Below are 26,387 nucleotides of genomic sequence, written 5' to 3' on the forward strand. Positions count from 1 at the left end.
ACCGATTTGGCTCATATTTGGATCGCGATATTCAAAAAATTTTATTTATGTTCCGATTTGGCTTATATTTGGAACACATTATACATACATAAATAGAAAGCGACCTATGAAAAAAAAATCGCTGCTAGGTGGCGCAAGGACCGAGATATTCCAAAAAATCCTATTTGTGGACCGATTTGGCTCATATTTGGACCGGTAGAAGTGACATCGAAATATTTTGGACTTCGAGGAGGGAGAAGCATACGTGGCGCAGAGTCGAGTTAAGTCTTTGGAAGGATTATGTATTGAGGACTTGTTTGTAACAAATTGTCAGGAAAAAGTCCTTGTAATAATGAGTCACTAAATGAACTAAATAGAATGAGAAATAATAGGCAATTAAATAAAGACTACAAAACTTAAAAATAAAATAACTAAAAAAAAATTTTAAGTTAAACGGTTTTATTGAAAAAATACTTACAGGAAGTAATAATAATCCTAAAAGCTAGAAAATAATTGACTAGTACATTACACTCTTCATCAATCTAGGGCGTTGATCAGACAATTAAATAAAAGCGTTGAACGCGTCAAATTTCTATTGATAGTCATAAGTAAGACCAACTGAACCTTAATCAGGTTATGCTACGCCTCACATTTTTAGAAATTTCACGCGCAAAAATCTTTTATTTAATTGTCTGATCACTGATGGGGAGTGTGATGACTAGTACCTGGGGCCTACCTAATTATTTTCTAGCTTTTAGTATTATTATTACTTCCTGTAAGTATTTTTTCAATAAAACCCTTTAACTTAAATATTTTTTTTAATTTTTTTATTTATTCTTTAGGTAATCTGTAGATCCAGCTGTTGCCGATTTTGTTTACCAAACAAACATGGAAAAAAAGTTATCCAGCGAAATATATATTTAGTTCCGGAAGTGATATCCAACATCATTATTTAATTATTCTTCAGCCAGATAGTTTTCGAGTTGATATTTAACTTCATTCTCCAATCACTATCCAACCTTTGAGAAATTAATATTTTCCAATTATTATCCTAATTTCGAGAGATTTTGAGATATGTACAGTTCTCAAATGAATATTCAACACATTTGTACAGTTGAGGTGGAGTTGAAAAAAATCTCCAAGGTGGTACTACCAAAACCAACAGCTGTTTATTGTGAGAAATAAACACCTGGTTGATAGCAGTAATGAAGCGTAATTAATCAAAAATAAATTATATAGGTGGCCGCCGTCGTGTGATGGTAGCGTGCTCCGTCTACCACACCGAAGATCCTGGGTTCACGACCCGGGCAGAGCAACATCAAAGTTCTAGAAACAAGGGTATTTGGCAAGCACTCCGCGTGTATTTCTGCCATCAAAAGCTCTCAGTGAAAACTTATCTGCCTTGCAGATGTTGTTTGGAGTCGGCGTAAGACAAGTAGGTCGCGTGCCGCCATTTTGCAGGAAAAAGTAAAAGGATCACGACTTAAATTGAAAGAGAAGCTCGGCCTATAATATCTTCGAAGGTTATCGCGCCTCACATTTATTTACTTTTTAAATTATATATTTCATTTTAGTTTCTTGAAAACACTGTAATATGGAATCTTTCATTTGAGTCCAGTTGGAGAACCACAAGTTGGGAATTAAATTTTTTCAGTTAAGTAATAGCATTTTTTGCTTTATAAAAAATTCCCTCTTTTTCTGAGCACACTATGATTCTCGAGTTGAGCCACTGTTTCGAAACAACTCTTGAGATTTTAGAAGTATGCCTAGTTGTCAACATGAGCTCTAATGGTACTCAAGCCCAAATGCTTGTTGGGTATATTCGACGCCATTTCGAACGAACGCGAATCTCCTATAGGTTAACCAGAATTTAACTCTGCCAGATCGGCCGCTTAAGCTCAGTTTAAACTTCAGTTAAAGTGGACTGAAAAACTGCAGAATAAGTAGTTTAACTGGCAAATTGAGTTGAACTTGTACTGAAAAACCGGCCTAAGTGTGGGTAAAATTTGTTTCCCTTTTGGTATAGTGCATATATTATGTAGAAGATCCCATAGATAGATAGCTTGCACACATTTCTGCTTTCTATTTCAATGTTTAGAAGAAGCGAATGGCTAAAGAAAGTTTTAGCAAAGAACATAACCGATGTTTACCGCTAGAATTACAAGGAGAAATTTAATCACTTCTTGCTTTGCTGAATCTTAGTCGATGCGCTGAAATGATACCTAGGTGATGGCAATAGTTTTACTAAGCCCTTAAGGCTCCTCTGATTTTTATAGATAAACTAGCAGACCCGGAAGACGTTGTTCTGCCCTAAATTTGGCATATCTGCACACATTATGAAAAGCTTTTCCCGTCTAACGCTGCCCTCGCCCTCTTCACTTTTTCCTAATCCTTTTATTCACTTCTCCCTCTGTCTTTTTCGCTTCATCTATCTCCATTATCGTCTCATTCTATGTATCTCTCAGTCTATCTCTTTTTTTCTAGTCCCAGTCCCAGTCCCACTCCGAGTTTCAGTCCCAGTCCTAGTCCTAATCCCAGTCCCAGTCCGCCTCTGGTCTACTTCTCGGAAAAAAGGATCGTAAATACTAATATAGGCAAATTTATATACAAAATTTCAGGCAAATCGAATAGGACATATGTAAATAGGTATGTAGGTATTATTAACTCATGTCTCGTTTGTCCACGTTTGAACAAGATCGACCGACGCAACTTTTCAAACACCGGCGACCAACTAACACACATTTTAGATTTCCTTTTATATATATAGATTTTTATTTTTCACACCTACAATATTAAAACGAAATGCAGATATTCGTTGCTTTCGAAATTCGGCTTAAAAATTGCACATGGAACAACTAAAGACTCTCCTGAATTTAAAAAAAAAAAATGTCTTAGTACTTCTAAATCGCGGACCCCCTCAGAAACCCGTGGTCCGGGGGTAATCCCCCCCCCCCCCCTCCCTTTCGACGGGTCTGGTGATGTGCTATACTTGATATCATTCGCTATAATATTTTTTATTGATAAGCACGTTGTTTAATTAAACACCAACCAATTACACGGAAGTATACCCACACCAACTGAAAATATGAGTGCCGGTGCGTATACGTAACATTTTATTATTACGTATAAACATATAAAAAATGTGCAATAAAATAATATTGCGACTATAAACTGAGATATAACTTATCCTATATTTCAAGTTAGATCAAACTACATACGAGGTGCAAAACAAATTCAAAATCGGTTCAGTACTTTAGGAGTCCATCGCGGACAAACAATGTGACACGTAATTTTTATATATAAAGATCATAGTAGTGATCACCAAAATTGAAACTGCAACTGTACTGGTAAGAGTGCGATCATCGCAGTGGGGGTGGTTTAGTCGTTGATTAACGGGTAACAAGTCACGACAAATGTACGCATATTTCTTAACAGTTAAAGAAGTGTTTCGTAAATATGCTATACAAAGAGTTTTTTTATTACATGAGTCTACAAAACAATTAAATTATAGTATAGTGCTAACATAAGTTTAAACTTTTGCGCATGGACGTTTGGAATAGCCTCCTCCGATGTTGCAACGACTCTTGCTTAGCGACTACTAAACGGAAGGGAATAGTAAAATGTGTGAAATAGGCGCGAATAATCATCTCACTAGATGACGAGCTCTGGATTGGAGGTGCCTAATGCCAGCAGAAATGTGAATACAAACACTAACAATTTTTTTTTGGTAGCGCAGTGGGTTAAGGAAGTTTGAAGAGAGAAAGTAAGAATTAGATTTTTACTGCTTAAAATGCATGCGACAGCGGATTCAATGCTTCTTCTCTGAATTTCTGTCGCTGCACTCACACGACTTTTAGGCGAAGGTCCACTAAATGTGCGATGTGGCCATCTCTGACATAAATATTTCATATAATAGATTGCCCTTTTTTAATTGAACGTATATTTTTCCATGTCCGTCAGCGTTGTCTTAGGAATAACGATTTTTTTTCTTAAAACAAGTCAGCAGTGCTTATGCACTATCTAAATAACTTTAAGAGAATTTAACACTCCATCGTGTTCTTTTGCCTCTAATTTATTTAGCTCTAAAGCCAAATTTGTAGCTTCACTACATGTTAGTTTTGATCAATGTTGTAATTGTATAATGTCGGCCACCGTGCTGTGATGGTAACGTGCTCTGCCTACCACATCGTATGCCCTGGGTTCTCACCCCGGGCAAAACAATATCAAAATTTTAGAAATAAGGTTTTTCAATTAGAAGAAAATTTTTCTAAGCGGGGTCGCCCCTCGGCAGTGTTTGGCAAGCGCTCCGGGTGTATTTCTGCCATGAAAAGCTCTCAGTGAAACTCATCTGCCTTGCAGATGCCGTTCGGAGTCGGCATAAAACATGTAGGTCCCGTCTGGCAAATTTGTAGGGAAAATCAAGAGGAGCCGAACACAAATTGGAAGAGAAGCTCGGCATTAGGTCTCTTCGGAGGTTATCGCGCCTTACATTTATTTATTTTATGTAATTGTATAATCTTGTAATATTTATATTGTTCACTTAACATTTATTATTTATACTAAGCCAAAAAAAAAAAAAAAATCCAAAGTTTTGTCATTAGTCTGAAAGTGCACTCTCGTCATGCATGACTAAAATATAAATAAATAAATAAATAAAATATATACTACACTTAATTAATTCATACGCTTTGCACTATTTTTTTTGAAGCTTCGGTAAGGTTAGACTGAGCTGGCCTTTTCGTGAGGGCCTCACATAATCTTTTGCAGGATTTTGAATTGCGTCTAGAAGCAGACTTCATTATGGGTGTGAACGTAGACTGATTCCATATTTATAATATAAGGCAAGGTCGTGCGTATTGGCGCAACATCAAGACTGCAATCTTCAGTGATGGAAACGGAGTTCACGGTCAGTAAATGCCATTTCTGAGCCCAAAGAGTCCCGGTAAATGCCATCCCCTGAGCACAGTTTGTTGCTATAGGGTGTCGAAGGAAATGTGCTTAAACGTGAGCCGTAGAACTTTCTTGAACGAGAACAGCAGGGCCAGAACAGATTTCGTCAAATTAGGGGTATATTTCAATGGAACTAAATATTACACACACGATCCACTCTGTTAAGAGTGTGACCATGGTAAGTATATATTTTTTTGGATAACACATCAAAATTGCATACATGCGTATTGACCTGTCTAAGTTATTGTAAGATTTTGCTTCGCAGAGCACAACCGACTGCCGTCATGGAGCTCTTCCAACCTCCAGATCCACACTTTTATATTAACCAGTGAAAGCAGAACTTACGGCGGCGCGCTTGAGAGAGAGTGTGTTTGAAATGACCCGGAGAAGCTCTTGCAAATAATTGCGGAGTTGCTCAACTTTAAACTAGTACGAGCATTGCAGGGAGTTCAACTTCGGACATAAAAGCATACAGGCAAATATTTTCTTCGGTTGCATCGATTTGTCTATGAATTATGGATATTTCGTTCGGCACCACAGTTTTAATGCAGGTACTACAGGGCGTATGAGTAACATTAAGTTTTAAAGTAGTCCTGCCTGCGTAAAAGCGTATAAAACAAATAACGCTATTAACTAAAGAATTATACTGTTACGAATATTAGCAAAACTAAGGGGTGCTGCTATCTCTAAGCCGATGCTAAACAGTGATATTTGATGTGCTATTTATTCAACAGTTTAGTGATACGAACTTAGCAAAAGGGCAAATAAGAGGATTTGCAAGTAAATTCGTTACAATACTATGTCATAAGGGCGGTCCTAAAAAATAAAACATTATTAGTTTTATAGTTTATAGAATACGATAAATTTTGATTTCGACTGAAGAACCTAAGCTTTGAACCCTTTGCGACCCATCTGTTGTTTCTTTGACAATAGTATTAAGACATAAAGGAGTGAGACTGAAAAAATAGTTTTTTGATAAGAGGGACCACCTTAATATAAATAGTTGCATAAACAGATTTGTTTATTTTTACAAATATTATTATTTATTTTTAATACAGATGTATGTACGTTTGTGTGTATGTATGTCACAACAAAAAAGTATTTTGCAATGCAAATGAGTTTCGCATTCACGCAGATGACAAATTACAATAAAACACACACACACTCACTCACAAATACACTCATATATGAAGGTAGATGCAAGTAGATGAAAAAAAAACAAGAAAAAGCCTATTGTGAGAGAATAAAAACGTGAAATTTGAATTTGGACTGCAAATTAAAAAAAAAAAAAGTAATAAAACTCAAAAGGTGGTGAAAAAAACTTTGTGCAACTAAAAACAAAACAAATTAATAGAACTGAGCAAAAACAACGAAATCAGTGGCACTTTGCACATATGCATATACGTAGATACGTATTTAGATATGTAGCAGTAACAATGCGAGTTACAACAACAATAATACTGACTATAATAATGACGTTAAGGTGTCAAGCGTTTTGAAGAACGCAAAAAAAGTGCAACAAATGTGTATGTATGTATTATGTAGATATGATTGTACAATAAGTACGAAGAGCGATGGGCAATGGAGCGGCAAAAAAAAACTATTAACAAAACTAAAACAACTATGGCTATGTAGTTGTGAAACACTTTTCAAAGCATTTACAATGACCTCATTTTTATGCAACACTAAATAAAAGGCAAAAAAATATTAACAATTACACAAAAACAAAAAAAAAAGTAAATAAACAAATGGCAATAAATGTAAAATCTAGGCGCACACAAAATTTGCACGCAATTTATTTGCAGAAATAATCGGTCAACACATGTTTATATTTACATACATGTACATAAAGGTGGGACAAAAAAATATTTTTTTATACGAAAAGTTTTTCAGAACATCCAAAAAGAAAGCCTGAAAAATTTCGGCTTTTCATTAAATGTTTATACGTGATATTCAATATGTTTACAAAAGCAACAAAGACCTGTATTTTTGATTTGTACAATTATTGGTAAGTTTTTTGTTTGATAAAAAATGAAATAAAAAAATTTGACAAAATAATATAAAATAAAATAACATAAAATAAAATTAAATAAAATGAAATAAAATAAAATAAAAATAAATTACAATAAAATTAAATAAAATAATATAAAATAAAATAAAATGGAATAAAATAAGATAAAATAAAATAAATTAAAATAAAACAAACTGAAACAGAATAAAATAAAATAAAATAAAACAAAAAAAAAAATAAAAAAAAAAAAAAATATAACAAAATAAAAATTCCACACCATTATGATTAAACATCATATAGAATTATATGTACCTAAATGGTGAATAAAAAGTAATAACAACAAAGGCAATACTTTGAGACCAATTGCAAAGCGAGCAGGGGGCATTCATATGGCTGAGGGGTTAAAAGCATCTGCCTTTACACTGGTATGAATGTTGGAGATTCGAGTTCAATACTCACCTCCCGGGAGGCTAGCTGATGAAGAAGTGAAATTCAGAAACATGTCTTAGTAACCATCGCCGTTTGTAAACTTTGACATTTTTTCTCTAATATCAATAATAAAATAAAATAAAATACAAAAAAAAAAAATTTAATAAAACAACATAAAATAAAATGAAATAGAATAAATTAAAGTAAAGTAAAGTAAAGTAAAGTAAAGTAAAGTAAAGTAAAGTAAAGTAAAGTAAAGTAAAGTAAAGTAGAGTAAAGTAAAGTAAAGTAAAGTAAAGTAAAGTAAAGTAAAGTAAAGTAAAGTAAAGTAAAGTAAAGTAAAGTAAAGTAAAGTAAAGTAAAGTAAAGTAAAGTAAATTAAAGTAAAGTAAAGTAAAGTAAAGTAAAGTAAAGTAAAGTAAAGTAAAGTAAAGTAAAGTAAAGTAAAGTAAAGTAAAGTAAAGTAAAGTAAAGTAAAGTAAAGTAAAGTAAAGTAAAGTAAAGTAAAGTAAAGTAAAGTAAAGTAAAGTAAAGTAAAGTAAAGTAAAGTAAAGTAAAGTAAAGTAAAGTAAAGTAAAGTAAGGTAAAGTAAAGTAAAGTAAAGTAAAGTAAAGTAAAGTAAAGTAAAGTAAAGTAAAGTAAAGTAAAGTAATGTAAAGTAAAGTAAAGTAAAGTAAAGTAAAGTAAAGGAAAGTAAATTAAAATATAACAAAATAAAACAAACTAAAGTATAATAAAAATGAATAAAATTAAATATTAAAAACGAAAACAAAATAAAATAAAACAAAATAAAAAAAAAATTAGATAAAAATGAAATATAATAAAATAGAATAAAATAAAATTAAATATAAAAAAAAATAAAAGAGTAAAGTAAAGTAAAGTAAAGTAAAGGAAAGTAAATTAAAATATAACAAAATAAAACAAACTAAAGTATAATAAAAAATGAATAAAATTAAATATTAAAAACGAAAACAAAATAAAATAAAACAAAATAAAAAAAAATATTAGATAAAAATGAAATAAAATAAAATAAAATTAAATTAAATTAAATGAAATAAAACAAAATAAAATACAATAAAAAAGTAATAAAGAAAATAAAACAAAATAACATAACATAAAATTAAAACAAAGGTAAGATTCCATAAAACTAAGAAAATGTAAAAGAATTAAAAAAAGATAAATATTATATAATTAAATAAAGAAAATCAATTATATAAAATGAAATGAAATAAAATAAAAATGGTAACGACTAATGGAGAAAAAAAAAACACAAAGGAAAGGAAAGGCAGGAAAAGAAAGAAAAGTGAAGGAAAGCAAAGGGAATGAAAAGAAAGCAAACATGTGGTTCCCCCGTAGTGGTTGAATTTCAACCACGAGACGAACTCTAGTTAAAATAAAAAGCGGATATTTTTACAGGCTATCGTTTAGGATTACCTTAAAATATTTACAAAATACCAAAGAGATAAAATTACTTTATGCCCATTCAGATTTTATACAACTTGTAAGGGGATTAAAAGCAAAACTAAACAAAAAAATATTTTTATAAATTTTTTGTAGATCTTCTAATTTCCTATCGGATTATGTATCGCCAATGATTTGGGTAGCAATGGTAAGAGCTCTGGTGGCCTTTTTATAAAAAATTGAAAACTCCCCATGCCGCTTTACGCTTTATATTCGAGAAAATTAATCCAATAAAAAAAAATTTTTTTTGTCCACCCTAATGTACATATTCATAGGTGCATATATTTCAATGGATAATACTGTGTAAGAATAAACGTGTAAAAAAGCATTTCATATGAATAAAGTGCAGTCATGTGGCGCCCCTAATCGTAGGGCATGAAAAATTATGTTGTTAAAAGAGCCACGCATTGAGTCTTGGAGTCATTTTCACAGTGGCGGGTTAACTGGCATTCCACAGTGCAACTAATGAGTTAAATTTTATTTTAGCCTTCACAAAAGACCATTTAATAGTCCAGGTAACTTTGCCAAGTAGAATGACAGATATCAGAATGCAAACTTTATATGACCGCCAATCTTTGATACGTTTGCGCGAAATTCTCACGCCATCAACGTGCTCATCATTGTCAGCAGCATGATTTGTTCCTGGTGCCGCTATGTTAACCAAGATTCCCGACATAGAACAACAAAAGTTTAGTTGAGAGTACGCGAAAAAGGCCATATTCAAGCTTAATCAAGACCGATAATCGTTTGAGGAGCAAGACTAATTTCATTTTCAGCTCATCGCCTTTTTGCCCTGGTGCTCCCATCTCACTTCCATCTCACGCAACGAAATTCTCACTTCCATGACCAAAGTTATAAAGGCTCTACAACTACTTGGAGGGGGACAAAATATGTGAGAGTGCTTTCTTGTCGATATGCTCCAGCATAACCTAGATAAATCTTCTCGTGAGATCTGGGAAACTTACTTGGCTCATTCATGAGTTTTATGGCTAAACGAAGATAATACATAAGTGTCGTATCAACTCAACATAGTGACTTATACTAAAAAAGCACCACCTTTTTTGGCTGTGCGAGCTCTTCTACCACTCGTAGAAGATAGGGACAGAAATACCCATTGGCAGTTCCATCATAGATTTAGATCGGTTTATTTAAGTTATTTTCGAAGGCGCAGATACCGTTTAGAGCTACAAGTGAGGGCGTTCCAGTTAAAAAAATTATGCCATGCGGACGGAATCCAACTCGCACAGTGGCACTCCAATAATATTTCATTAAACAGAGAAGTGCACTCAAGCGCAGATATATCCACACAAATCACACTAGCCGATTCTCCTACAAAAATCCTTGGCTTGTTGTGGCTATCAGAAGGTGATCGGTTCCAATTCAGCTGCCAACCATCAACTCAGCAAAAATCAATTATGTAATGGCATATATCACCTGAGTTGGCTCAGATATTCGACCTACGCGGCTTCATCTCACCAGCCATTTTGAAGGCAAAAATGTTGTTACAGGAATTATAGCTGCATAAGATAGGTTGGGGTGACATTTTGATAGCCCAGTTTCTGTCAAGTTGTTCGGTGATCATTTGTGATTGGATTGATTCAAACGCTGCTCTTACGTGGATTAAAGCACTACGTTTATAAAGGAAAGACTTTGCGAGAATGACAGTCGAACAAAATGAAAATCTTTTACCTAGTGCCCTGTATAATAACAGTATTCCTGGCTCAAGAAATCCCGCGGATCATTATATTTTGTGGGCAAACCCACCATGGTTGCACAAGCAATTGTCTTCATGACATTCCAAATCAACAGAAGCATATCAAAACAGCAATCTACAGGCTTGCCCTATAGATTCTTCAAATCTTCCATCTTAAAGATATACTTTAAATGGGATTTGATGAATATATATTCTCCTTTGCTTCAGTATTCGTATTTATTTGAAAGCGAAACTTGAAAATTATCCAACAGTCAATATTCCCATCATGCAAAATTGTTCTGGATACGGGCTGCTCTAGCCACATAGCTCTATCCAGAGTTGAGAACTCTTAAAAGCGGCTCAACATTTCACGAAAGCAACCCATTCGTTCAAATCAACGCATTCATAGACAGTCACGGCATCATAAGAGTCCGATTACTAAACTCCTCCTGAACTACACTGAGAGATGTCATGAGAATCAGAAATGTCACTCATCACTGTCATCCGTGCTTATCTCTCTTTCTCGCTTTTTCACACCTTAGACAACAGTAATGAATCATTGGAAGTCGGGCGCCTGTGAAATCTCATGGCCTCGTTGTGTCGTCGGACTTACTCTCCTCGTAGCCTGAATTTTCATAGCGTACTTTACGTGCAGGTGCATGAATTCAAGGTCCTCCGCAATGATGCGGAAGAATTTGTGGACTTATTAAGTGATTTGTCAATTAATTCAATTACTCAGGGCCTTGGGAATAAGGAAAACGCTGATTACATTATCTATGCATCTGGCTCATTTAAATGCAAAATGATGAGGGGCAGTAGATCTCTCAGTAGATCTCTAGCCAACAATTCGTTATGTAGTCGAATAAAAAGCCACGAATATTAACGAGATTTGGACGGAATATTGTTTCTATGACTGTTTTATAGTTTCTTACGGTAGAAGATATATGTCTATCATCCAATGTTTGTGACAATTATCTTTAAATATAACTTAATATATATATGAGAGCATACAGTTGAATATATAGTGTTCGGTTTCGTACGTTATTAGCAAGTCTTGCCCTCTATATCTATTTATTATTGCAGTTTATAATTATTTTTTAGTTTAATACAATCTCTAAATTATTATCACATATCTACAAGTTCATGTGAGGTAAGGTTGAACTGGCCGGTCCATGAGGACCTCACATAGACTGAATGAGTCCGTAATGTTACCAGAACTTTGATTTAACGACCAAACTGAAAAACCCTACCAAAAACCAGGACCTATGTTGTAAACTAACTTCGTCCTCTTGGAAAATACTAGAAGATTCCTAGGACTTAAGTTACTTGCTGCTTCTAGATCTGACAGCTGTATCACTCCTAATAGCTGGGCTCTTAGACTGGCAAGCGCATGGCACGAGCACAAAACGTGCTCGATCGTGTCTTCCTCCAACCCGCACTCCCTACATCTGCTTTCACTGACCAAGCCTAATTTTATGGCATGTGACGCAAGAAGGCAGTGTCCAGTTAGAATACCCGTCATGAGTCTACAGTCCTCTAATTTTAATGATAGAAGCAACTTTGTTAGGCACATAATCTTCGACAAGTTACAGCCCCGTACTTGAACCCATGACTTTCCCTCTTGGTCGATCGTGTGCACCTCTCACCTTCGCTTAATCTCGTCCAGTCTAATTGGGACGTCTACGGAGCAGGCTTCAAGGGATGCGCCCTTTTTCTACAAGTTTGTCTCGCCATTTAATTTAAACACGATAACTTGAGTAAATTTTGAGGGATCTTGATGAAATTTGGCATGTAGGTTCCTGGGCACTCATCTCAGATCGCTATTTAAAATGAACGAAATCGGACCATAACCACGCCCACTTTTTGCGATATCGAAAATTTGGAAAAACCGAAAAAGTGCGATAATTCATTTCCAAAGACGGATAAAGCGGTGAAACTTGGTAGGTGCGTTGACCTTATGACGCAAAATAGAAAATTAGAAAAATATAGGACAATGGGCGTGGCACCGCCCACTTTTAAAAGAGGGTAATTTAAAATTTTGCAAGCTGTAATTTGGCAGTCGTTGAAGATATCATGATGAAATTTGGCAGGAACGTTACTCCTATTACTATATATGCGCTAAGTAAAAATTAGCAAAATCGGGTTACGAACACGCCCACTTTTAAAAAAAAATTTTTTTAAAAGTCAAAATTTAACAAGAAATTTAATATCTTTACAGTATATGAATAAATTATGTCAACATTCAACTCCAGTAATGATATGATGCAATAAAATACAAAAATTAAAGAAAATTTCAAAACGGGTGTGGCTCCGCCCTTTTTCACCTAATTTGTCTAGAATACTTTTAATGCCATAAGTCGAACAAAAATTTACCAATCCTTGTGAAATTTGGTAGGGACATAGATTTTAACACGTTAACTGTTTTCTGTGTGGGCGAAATCGGTTGAAGCCACGCCCAGTTTTTATACACGGTCGTCCGTCTGTCCTTCCGCTCGGCCGTTAACACGATAACTTGAGCAGAAATCGATATATCTTTACTAAACTTAGTTCACGTGCTTACTTGAACTCACTTTATCTTGGTATAAAAAATGGCCGAAATCCGTCATAGTAGGATATCAATCATAGTCGATATCGAAAATTACGAAAAATGGAAAAAATTCCATAATTCTATACCAAATAAGAAAAAAGAGATGAAACATGGTAATTAGATTGGTTTATTGACGCAAAATATAACTTTAGAAAAACTTTGTAAAATGGGTGTGACATTAGGGCGGGTCGATTTAAAAATCGCTCATTGCTCTGTGAAAATCGTATTCTAGGGATCAAAATAAGAAACTTTGCCGAAGGAACCATACCTCTAAAACGAATTCTGATGTCCCCCCCTTTGGGTCGAACTTTTGGGTAGGGGCAATTTCAATTCTACCTGCTGTGTCTTGTGGTGGCTTAAAAAAACAACGCAAGCAATTTTACGATCTGCAATTGTGTCACAGTGATGCCTTGGTTTTAAAAGGGGGTTGTAAAAACGCTAATTTCTAATAATTTTTTTTAATTTCTTTTCTATTACTAAGATAAATTCATTTTTTCAATTACATATATTCTGACTAAATAAATTACTAAAGAGAACAAGTAAGGAAGGCTAAGTTCGGGTGTAACCGAACATTACATACTCAGTTGAGAGCTATGGAGACAAAACAAGGAAAATCACCATGTAGGAAAATAAACCTAGGGTAACCCTGGAATGTGGTTGTATGACATGTCTATCAAATGAAAGGCACTAAAGAGTATTTTATGAGGGAGTGGGCCATAGTTCTATAGATGGACGCCATTTAGGGATATCGCCATAAAGGCGGACCAGGGCTGACTCTAGAATTTGTTTCTACGATATGGGTATCAAACGAAAGGTGTTACTGAGCATTTTAAGAGGGAGTGGGCCTTAGGTCTATCGGTGGACGCCTTTTCGAGATATCGCCATTAAGGTGGACCAAGGGTGACTCTAGAATATGTTTGTACGATATGGGTATCAAATGAAAGGTGGTAATGAGTATTTTAAAAGGGAGTAATCCTTAGTTCTATAGGTGGACGCCTTTTCGAGATATCGCCATTAGGGTGGGCCAGGGGTGACTCTAGAATGTTTGTACGATATGGGTATCAAACGAAAAGTGTTACTGAGCATTTTAAGAGGGAGTGGGCATTAGGTCTATAGGTGGACGCCTTTTCGAAATGTCGCCATTAGGGTGGGCCAGGGGTGACTCTAGAATGTGTTTTTTTATGATATGGGTATCAAATGAAAGATGGTAATGAGTATTTTAAAAGGGAGTAATCCTTAGTTCTATAGGTGGACGCCTTTTCGAGATATCGCCATAAAGGTGGACCAAGGGTGACTCTAGAATGTTTGTACGATATGGGTATCAAACGAAAGGTGTTACTGAGCATTTTAAGAGGGAGTGGGCATGAGGTCTATAGGTGGACGCCTTTTCGAGATATCGTCATTAGGGTGGGCCAGGGGTGACTTTAGAATGTGTTTGTACGATATGGGTATCAAACGAAAGGTGTTACTGAGCATTTTAAGAGGGAGTGGGCATTAGGTCTATAGGTGGACGCCTTTTCGAGATATCGCCATTAGGGTAGGCCAGGGGTGACTCTAGAATGTTTGTACGATATGGGTATCAAACGAAAGGTGTTACTGAGCATTTTAAGAGGGAGTGGGCATTAGGTCTATAGGTGGACGCCTTTTCGAGATATCGCCATTAGGGTGGGCCAGGGGTGACTCTAGAATGTGTTTGTACGATATGGGTATCAAATGAAAGGTGGTAATGAGTATTTTAAAAGGGAGTAGTCCTTAGTTCTATAGGTGGACGCCTTTTCTAGATATCGCCATAAAGGTGGACCAAGGGTGACTCTAGAATGTTTGTACGATATGGGTATCAAACGAAAGGTGTTACTGAGCATTTTAAGAGGGAGTGGGCATTAGGTCTCGAGATATCGCCATTAGGGTGGGCCAGGGTGACTCTAGAATGTGTTTGTACGATATGGGTATCAAATGAAAGGTGGTAATGAGTATTTTAAAAGGGAGTAGTCTTTAGTTCTATAGGTGGACGCCTTTTCTAGATATCGCCATAAAGGTGGACCAAGGGTGACTCTAGAATGTTTGTACGATATGGGTATCAAACGAAAGGTGTTACTGAGCATTTTAAGAGGGAGTGGGCATTAGGTCTATATCAAATGAAAGGTGGTAATGAGTATTTTAAAAGGGAGTAGTCCTTAGTTCTATAGGTGGACGCCTTTTCTAGATATCGCCATAAAGGTGGACCAAGGGTGACTCTAGAATGTTTGTACGATATGGGTATCAAACGAAAGGTGTTACTGAGCATTTTAAGAGGGAGTGGGCATTAGGTTTCGAGATATCGCCATTAGGGTGGGCCAGGGTGACTCTAGAATGTGTTTGTACGATATGGGTATCAAATGAAAGGTGGTATTGAGTATTTTAAAAGGGAGTAATCCTTAGTTCTATAGGTGGACGCCTTTTCGAGATATCGCCATAAAGGTGGACCAAGGGTGACTCTAGAATGTTTGTACGATATGGGTATCAAACGAAAGGTGTTACTGAGCATTTTGAGAGGGAGTGGGCATTAGGTCTATAAGTGGACGCCTTTCCGAGATATCGCCATTAGGGTGGGCCAGGGGTGACTCTAGAATGTTTGTACGATATGGGTATCAAACCAATGGTGTTACTGAGCATTTTAAGAGGGAGTGGGCATTAGGTCTATAGGTGGACGCCTTTCCGAGATATCACCATTAGGGTGGGCCAGGGGTGACTCTAGAATGTTTGTACGATATGGGTATCAAACGAAAGGTGTTACTGAGCATTTTAAGAGGGAGTGGGCATTAGGGCTATAGGTGGACGCCTTTTCGAGATATCGCCTTTAGGGTGGGCCAGGGGTGACTCTAGAATGTGTTTGTACGATATGGATATCAAATTAAAGGTATTAATGAGGGTTTTAAAGGCGAGTGGCCCTTAGATGTATATGTGAAGGCGTTCTCGCGATATCGACCAAACTGTGGACCAGGTGATCCAGAAAATCATCTGTCGGGTACTGCTAATTTATTTATATATGCAATACCACTAACAGTATTCCTGCCAATATTCCAAGGGCTGTTGATTTCGCCTTGTAGAACTTTTTCATTTTCTTCTACTTAATATGGTAGGTGTCACACCCATTTTACAAAGTTTTTTCCAAAGTTATATTTTGCGTCAATAAACCAATCCAGTTACAATGTTTCATCCCTTTTTTCGTATTTGGTATAGAATTATGGCATTGTTTTCATTTTTCGTAATTTTCGATATCGATAAAGTGGGCGTGGTTATGGTCGGATTTCGGCCGTTTTTTATACCAAGATAAAGTGAGTTTAGGTAAGTACGTGGGCTAAGTTTAGTAAAGATATATCGGTTTTTGCTTAAGTTATTGTGTTAACGGCCGAGCGGAAGGACAGACGGTGGACTGTGTATAAAAACTGGGCGTGGCTTCCACCGATTTCGCTCATTTTCACAGATAACAGTTACCATCATATAATCTATGCCCCTACCAAATTTGAGAAGGATTGGTAAATTTTTGTTCGACTTATGGCAATAAAAGTATTCTAGACAAACTAAATGAAAATGGGCGGAGCCACGCCCATTTTGAAATTTTCTTTTATTTTTGTATTTTGTTGCATCATATCATTACTGGAGTTGAATTTTGACTTAATTTACTTATATACAGTAAAGATATTAATTTTTTTGTTAAAATTTGAATTAAAAAAAAAATGTTTTTTAAAAAGTGGGCGTGTTCTTCATCCAATTTTGCTAATTTTTATTTAGCACATATATAGTAATAGTAGTAACGTTCTTGCCAAATTTCATCATGATATCTTCAACGACTGCCAAATTACAGCTTTTTTACTCAAGTTATCGTGTTAATGGACAGACGGACGGACGGACGGACGGACATTGCTCAATCAAATTTTTTTTCGATACTGATGATTTTGATATATGGAAGTCTATATCTATCTCGATTCCTTTATACCTGTACAACCAACCGTTATCCAATCATAGTTAATATACTCTGTGAGCTCTGCTCAACTGAGTATAAAAATAAACTCCAAAAAGAAAAAAACATAGGCATTTCAAAGTGGGATTTTTCAAAATTAGCCCTCACGACCCAAAGGGAGGGACATCAAAATTCGTTTTAGATCCGTAGAATATGATTTTCACAGAGCAATGGGCAATTTTTTTGCCTCCCCACAAATCGACCCGGCCTAACGTGACACCTACCATATTAAGTAGAAGAAAATGAAAAAGTTCTGCAGGGCGAAATTAAACGCCCTTGGGATTTTGGCAGAAATACTGTTCGTGGTACCCGACAGACGATGTTCTGGCACCCTGGTCCACAATTTGGTCGATATCTCGAAAACGCCTTCACATATTCAACTAAGGGCCACTCCCTTCTAAAACCCTCATTAATACCTTTAATTTGATACCCATATCGTATAAACAAATTCTAGAGTCACCCCTTGTCCACCTTTATGGCGATATCTCGAAAAGGCGTCCACCTATAACACTCCCTTTTAAAATACTCATTAACAACTTTCATTTGATACCCATATCGTACAAACACATTCTAGTGTCACCTCTGGTCCACCTTTATGGCGATATCTCGAAATGGCGTCCACCTATAGAACTAAGGCCCACTCCCTTTTAAAATACTAATTAACACCTTTCATTTGATACCCATATCGTACAAACACATTCTAGAGTCACCCCTGGTCCACCTTTATGGCGATATCTCGAAAAGACGTCCACTTATAGAACTAAGGCACACGCCCTTTTGAAATACTCTTTAACACCTTTCATTTGATACCCATATCGTACAAACACATTCTAGAGTCACCCCTGGTCCACCTTTATGGCGATATCTCGAAAAGGCGTCCACGTATAACACTAAGGCCCACTCCCCTTTAAAATACTCACTAACGCCTTTCATTTTATATTCATATCATACAAACACATTCTAGAGTCACCCCTTGTCCACCTTTATGGCGATATCTCGAAATGCCGTCCACCTATAATACTAAGGCTCACTCCCTTTTAAAATACTCATTAACAACTTTCATTTGATACCCATATCGTACAAACAAATTCTCGAGTCAGACCTGGTCCACCTTTATGGCGATATCCCTAAATGGCGTCCATCTATAGATCTATGGCCCACTTCCTCTTAAAATACTCTTTAATACCTTCCATTTGATACACATGTCATACAAACACATTCCAGGGTTACCCTAGGTTAATTTTGCTAAATGGTGATTTTCCCCTATTTTGTCTCCAAAGATCTCAGCTGAGTATGTAATGTTCGGTTACACCCGAACTTAGCCTTCCTTACTTGTTACCTACATATATTTATTTCTGGTGTTGTTTTTATTAATTTAGTTGTTGTCAATTAATATTGTTGTTGTTTTTATACATATAATATGTTTTGTTTGTTTTCCATTTTGTTGTTGCGATGATTTCGTAGAACGAACACCTGCAGATACTTAAAAAATTAGTTTGAGATATTCTCGCATGGCTGCTGTTGATATTTGCCGTATAAATGTTGTTACTGTTATTAGCGGTTATTTTATTTTATTTAGTTTTTTTTTCGTAGTATTTGCGCATCCCACAAACCCACAAAAACGATATTAAGTGAGGTTAACACATTTAAAAAAATTATATAAATAAAGTTTGCATGTGTTTGTGTGTGTGAGTGACAGTTGTTGTCGGGCAGGTACGATTATTTTTATATATAAAACGGTAAATAACAATACTAACAAGTTTACATGCTCCGAAAATAACTGACAATCAAGCCGATAAGGTGGGGCGGTAAAGGGCGGCGATCTGTTATTACAAACGAAGGTAAGGCGATTGCTTTTCAGTCAGTCGGTCAGCGACCGAACTTTTGCGTTCGGTGCAAATGTAGTGTAGATTCAGCCATTGTAGGGCAGGCGGTCGTACAGTTATGCCGGTTATTCCCACGGACAGGGACTTGCCGGTAGTTACGGGTATTTTTCGCTTTCATTTCGTTTTATTCGCAATGCTTTTTACAAAAAATTTTAGTCACATTTGAAGCGTAGCGTTTCCAAAGTGTTTTGTTTATCACACAAAAATGTGGAGAATGATGCAGAAATCAAAGCTGTGATTTATTTTGTTAAATCTTCTATATTGTAACATCATGCTTCTGAACATATGAAATATAGAACATCGCAATGGGGTATATGTAACAGAGCAACGCCGCAGGGTGGGGTAATATGACCAACGCTGTGGACGCTGATCATCAATTAATCCCTTAGGCGGCTCAACATGGGACCAGTCAAACTCAGGGCATATGCAGATCACGTTTTAGTCATATGCATTAGGAAACGGGTTTACCGCCAACGTAGAAAAACTACTACTAAAAATATAAGGTTCCTTAATCCTAGCTTGAAAGGGTAGCCCTAGAAGAAAAATACGCAAATAAAACTAGGAATTATCCTAGATATAAAGTTGGCGTTGAAGCTTCATGTGGAAGAGAGAGCGAAGAAAGTATCTGTGGCACTGTATGCAAGCAAGAGGATGCTAGGATGCACGTGGGGCTTATCACCTAAACTTTCTCATTGGATATTTGCGGCAATTGTGAAGCCTGTACTTAACTGTCCTTATTTGCTGGACAGCCACACAAAACCAAAAAACTTTAAACAGTATGCAGATTATAAATCGCATTAGCAACTGCAACAAGGCTTAAGGCCTTGACCATCGGGCCACAATTGAGTCGGAAGGTTGGTAACAGGGTGCAGAAATAGCAGAAGATATTATACATGTGTATACGAATGGATGCAAATTAAGTGAATGGATCAAGCGTGCTGTTTACTATGTCGATCCAGAAATAAGTAGATCCTAAAGGCTGCCAGATTATTGCAGCGTCTTTCAGGCGGAAATAATAGCCGTGAAGAAAGCAGCAAAAATTCTGGAAAATGTGTGCTTTTGTTGCAGTCACGTCAATTTATACATATGTATATTGATAGTCAGGCGGCGATTAAGGCAATAATCTCACAAAGTACTTCAACACAAAGTATTCTGGAATGCAAAGAAGCATTGGAAAAATTTGGCTCAGGCCGGACCATACATCTATGCTACGTTCCAGGCTATAAAGGAATAGAATGTAATGAAAAGTCCGATGAGTCGGCAAAGGGAGTGCAATACACGCTGAATCGACGATAGACATCCCAATTCGTGTTGGAGAAATCAAAAGGAGACAGGAGTGGCAAATGATCTATCAAGTAGGAAAGGCGTGGACAAAAGTGCGCGGCTGCAAATTTTCTAAGATCATATGCAAAACCTATGATATTAAACTCACAAAGTGGCTCATACCTCTGTAGATAGAATAGGCGATGGGCATACCAACTGTACACTTCCTTCCGGCGTCACATGCTTATAAGTTAGGCTTCGTCAGTAACAGCAGGTGTAGGAAGTACGACCTAGCTATAGGAAGAAACGCTTGAGCATGTTCTGTGTTTGTGTTCTGCCGTGCCAGGTCAAGGACACTCATCAGATGTGCCAGATCTCCAGGCAGCTATTAAGCTAGGTCCTTGAAAACTTCTAGTAGTTGATAAGAAGACAGATTTGTTCTATAAAATAAGTTCTGGCACTTGATTGTGGTTCTTCCGCTTGGTCGTGAAAAAAATTCTGATAACACTATGCACACATTATTTATTCAGCGGTTAGTTCAACCTAACCTAACTTAACGGGGACGTGTGTAAAGGCAAATGTTATATAAAATACTCGAAACTTATTTCCGATAGTATTTTATTTTTTTATCATACAGAAGTATGATTTCATGAAAATACTAGCAGACCTGGTAGACATTGTTCTGCCCTAAATTTGGTCTATCTGCATACATTTTAATAAGCTCTTTCCGTCTAACTCTGCACTCCCCCCTTCATTTTTTCCTAATCCTTTTATTCGGTCCTCCCTCCGTTTTTTTTCGCTCCATCTATCTCCATCATCATCTCATCCTATCTCTTTCTCAGTCTCCGTCTCTATTTTCTTTTCTCTCAAGTTCTTCTCATTCTTCTTCATCCCTTATTGCCAGTATGTATTTTGTTCCAGTCCCATTTCGAGTCCCAGTCCCACTCCGAGTCTCAGTCCCAGTCCTAGTCTTAAGCCCAGTCCCAGTCCGTCTCTGGTCTACTTTCCAGAAAAAAGGATCGTAAATACTAACATAGACAAATTTATATACCAAAATTCAGGCAAATCGAATAGGATGTATGTAAATAGGTATGTGGGTATTATTAATTCATGTCTTTATTTCGGCTTCGCATGCATATTTATCGGTTTTGCTAGGTTGGTGCGACTAAATCGAATATCACAATGCAAATTACTTTAAAGCTCTCAGCAACAGCTTTCATTTCATATCCATATTACACACACATTATAGGGGTATCCGGGTCCACGTTTTGGCCTATTTCTCGAGACCTTAGTCAGTAATAGGTATGAAAGCTGCCCTCTACTAAAGCAATCATCAACAACTTTCATTTGTTATTCATATTCTATAAACACATTCTAGGGGTACCCGGGTCCACGTTTTGACCTATATCTCGAGACCCTGTGCGTCGATCGCAAGAAAACCTACGTAAGAAACACCGCGTGAGGTATACGCAACTTATTTGAAAGTTTGAACAAAATCGACCGACGCATCCCATCAAACACCGGCGACCAACTTGCGCACATTTTAGCATGTCTTTTTATATATATAGATGTACATATGTATGGACTATATGGACTATATAACAGAAATTAGCAAACTCTACTTAGTGTTTTTGTTTTCTGATCTACAATTGGGTATATAACTTCTGGGCCAACTTCAACTTAAACTTTTCTATGTGGTAGAACATATATTCAGCTAATTTGCAATATTTACCTATTTAAAATAGAAATTGTTTTCGACAAATCTAACTTGTCCCGCTTAGCTTTGTATCCCACCTGCAATATAAAGTTTTTATAATTTTTTGTTCTCTGTGCGTCATTTGAAAGCTTTTCTGGCTGATTCAGCTGCACCTGTAGTTAAATATTTTTAATAATTTAAACATATTTGTCATGAAGCATCTATTAAATTGTCACAGAATTTTTTGTTGACATTTTATTTGTGTTTTCATATACTAATTTTATAATGTGAATATATATGTGAGTAAGATATGGAAATTTTGCAGAGTGCTACGTTCTATATATGTATGTATGTATATGTGTTTTAATTAATTTTTAAGTTGATACTTTTTTATTTTTAAAATTATTATGAAACAAGTAGGAATGGGACTGTCTTAGGCTGTGCCTAAGGTCTTAGACCTCGCATGAATGCAGCTAAATAATAATGTGTTGGACTTTCGAAAATTGATAATATCTGAATAATAAGTTTTATGGGTTATATATTATATATACGATTGATCTTGACGATTATTTCCAAGCACATATGAAGGTATGTGTAAGCAAGTGAAAAATTTTCAAGCTTCTATCTGTTAAAATGGGGACCCTTTTATCCAAAAACTGGTTGTATGCGTGATATATGCTTTAATGGACCGATCTGGTCGATTCCGACAAATGAATAATCGAACACCCAAATATGCTTGCTCACCAAGTTTCATCCAGACATATAAAAAATTTAGGGACAATTTTGCGTACAAACAAACAGACGGACAACTTATCTCGTTATTTTGGCATACTTTTTGGTGGGTCTATCTCACATCCTTTAAGTACTTAGAATTTTCAAAAATTAATGCAGACTTAATATAAGTGATCGTAACAGTTATGATTTTGTTAATAAAGGTCCAAATTTAATAGTTATTTTTTGACTTTTATCATCAGGTCAAAATTTAAACTATAATTTTGGAATTTTATTTCACGATCCCTGTTTAATAGTCCCGAAATGGTTCTGAAGTGATCTAAAAATAATTCTGGAATTATCATGAAATAGTCCCAAAAAGATTCGTAAACCAACCATGAAATGATGCCGAAATATTACCGGTACGATCTGAAAACAACCTCGAAAGGTTCCTGGAATGGTCACAAAGAGGGCACAAAAACAAATTCTTAAACAGTTCTGTCATGGTCCCAAAATGATTCTGAAAACAATCACGAAACAAATCTGGGTTGACAATGAAACAGTCCCAGAAACAATACAAGCGGTGATCTTGAAGTGATCCCGATATGGTTCTGAAATGACCCTAAAACAGTCACGAGTTGATTCTGAAATGGGCGGAAACTGTCCCAAAACTATCTTAACATGATTTTGAAAATGTCCCAAACCGATCTAGAAAATAACCTCGTAAATAATATGAAGTAGTCCGGAATTAGTCGCTAAATCATATGGAAATAACTCTAATACAATAGCAAAGACAATTTGGAAACTAACCGGAAATAAACATTTCTCATCGGAATTCTTTCTCTTAGGCCACGTTATGCTTATGAAAGATGTCGCTCCGGCTAAGAAAATATTTTCGTCGGAACCCGCCCTTGGAAGCAGAGATAGGCGGCACCCACGTCGGTGGAAGGATCAGGTGGAAAATGATTAAACTTCCTTGGTGTGACCAATTGGCGCCAGTTGGCAGAGCGAAGAAGCAAGTGGTGCGCTTTGTTAGACGGCCATAACCGTCTAAACGATTAAGCGCCTATTAAGTATGTAAGTAAGTTCAAGTCTGCAAATCTAGTACATATAGGACTCCTTAATTTTTAAATACCGCCTACGTCCCAAAAAGTTCCTACTCTTCTAAGTGAAAATAAAATAGTTCTGGTCGGTAGATATTTATTCACTAACTACTTGTCTCACAGTAACTTGAACTTTGTTCCACTTTTTTTTATCAATTTATTATTCATAGCACTAAATTCAGTAAATAATCCAATTAACCGCAATGGGTTCATAAAAGCATCGCATCTGGGGAAGTATAAGCCCCGAGGTATACATATTTACAACGTACATGAAATTCATTTGATATTGGGTAACGGGCAGGGTCTTCAGCCCCCACCAATAGACAGTGGTAGAATTGATATTACGTGCCAGATGTACCCACGTGTGTATGTGTCATATTTGTAAGTAAATACACGCGGGAAAAATTAATACCTAAATCCGCTAGAGGTCTCTTATTTCGCAATATGTGTTTTTCACTTTTATTAAGTGAGAAGACGATCTGTGAAAATAAAAAATGAAGCACTGGTTATTAAAAAAAAAATTGAATTCACCCATGCAATCCAGCCAACGTATGAAGTAACAAATAATTGTTATAATCATGGGACCTCATGTGTACGTATACATTGCTCAACTGTTTGATGTCAGTGGGAGTCAAGTTGTTGCAATTGAAGATGGAATTTTTTTAGGTGACTAACACAGCTGCGATGCTTAAAATCGCTCGCGGTGCAAACACGTGCACTTAATAAACAACATAGCACGAAAGTCAAAATATAAAAAACTACCAACAAATGCTAGCATTCTTTAATCTAAAAACAAAACAAACTAAATTTAGCACACAGTCTATGCATGCTATCATTAACTAATAAATATGTAGTAGGCAATCTAGTGTGTTAGGCTCATACTTAATGGAGCATTCTACGTCCAAAAAACATCAGAGTGAGTGATTAAAAGTTATTGTTCGTCGAGAGAGGATATGATTTCTAGGGTGACACTGACTGCGCTATAAATGCTGCTTTTCAGATAGACGAATTTATTATTTTATTATTTCACAGATTCGAATTTATGTTCGTCAACAGTAGGTGGAACAAAAGCAGTTCCCTCACCAGGCACTTAACCAGGGTACGGGATCTAGATTATAGTCACATTTTATGACATGCATGACTTAATGCGTAAATCCGGTCATCCAGATGTTAAAATATTATATTTTATTGTTAGATACAGAATCTGATTATTTCCGATTTGGGTAGGAATGCCCCACTTACATATGTATGTTTTATTTGCATACTTATGTGAAGAGAAAAGAAATGCCAATGGGTTTGTGTAAGAGAGATAAAAATACTTAAGCTTCTAGGGCAGACATCCGCCAAACTTTGGTTTTTTTTTTGGAGAAAAAAAAACTTTTTTTGAAGCATGGTATCACGCAAATATCTTTTTGTTAGGAACATTGAGGGTTAAATTGTAGCTATAGTGCATCGCCTTTACTCGTCTTACATAATGAATCAAAAAGATATAGTCAAAAGATCGGGCAAAATATATATAAATTGAGGTGGGAATGTTAAATATACATTTATTTCAACACTTCTGTACCGATTATATCGAAATTTTAACAAAATATGGAGATATATGCAGCTATTAGCTGTGTAAAATTTTTTTGGTACACGAGACCCGGTTTTGTAGATATCGGTAAAAATATAAGACCGAATAACGCCAAATATTTATTACTGCAAAGTTTGCAACACATTTATTTTAACACCTTTCCACCGATTATTTTGAAACTTTAAAAACATATAGATATGTGAACGAAGTATGTTTAGGTAAAAAAGTTTTAATACCGGAGATCCGGTTTTGGAGATATTGATAAAAATATAAACCCGGAAAACCTTAATTTTTTTTTACTTATTTAAACACTTTCTACCGATTCTTTTGAAACTTTAAAAACATATAGATATGTGAACGAAGTATGTTTAGGTAAAAAAGTTTTAATACCCCAGATCCGGTTTTGGAGATATTGATAAAAATATAAACGCGGAAAACCTTAATTTTTTTTTACTTATTTAAACACTTCTTAAGCGATTGTGTTGAAATTTTATAAGGATGTACGTATCGATGTGGGGTATATTTAGGTAAAATTTTGTTGATATCCGAAACCCGGTTTTAGAGATATCGGCAAAAATATGAAACCGGGTAACCGTCAAATATTTCATACCCGTTTGTTAATTTTTTCTCTACACCACAGTAGTATACCATCAATTGCCTCATCTTGGAATATTCACGCAAGGAAAGTTATTGATGTGTGTACATGGGGCAAATATTCGAAATTTTCGTCAAAAATTGGCAATCGTCAAAAAGTGTAGAAAATATATATTTTTTTTCATTTTTGTACCAAATTTGTGTTTCTTTTCATTTACTTTTAAATAAAACCTATTTTTTTTACACTTTTTGACGATTGCCAATTTTTGGCGAAAATTTCGTATATTTGCCACATGTTCAAACATCAATAACTTTCCTTGCGTGAATATTCCAAGATGAGGCAATTGATGATATACTACTGTGGTGTAGAGAAATAATTAACAAACGGGTATGAAGTGATAAAAGTAAAAATGTAGCTGTGCCCACAAAAAAACATGCTCCTGAAAAA

The sequence above is a fragment of the Eurosta solidaginis genome, chromosome 5 (assembly GCF_040869045.1).
Source record: "Eurosta solidaginis isolate ZX-2024a chromosome 5, ASM4086904v1, whole genome shotgun sequence".
NCBI classification, from domain to species: Eukaryota; Metazoa; Arthropoda; class Insecta; order Diptera; family Tephritidae; genus Eurosta; species Eurosta solidaginis.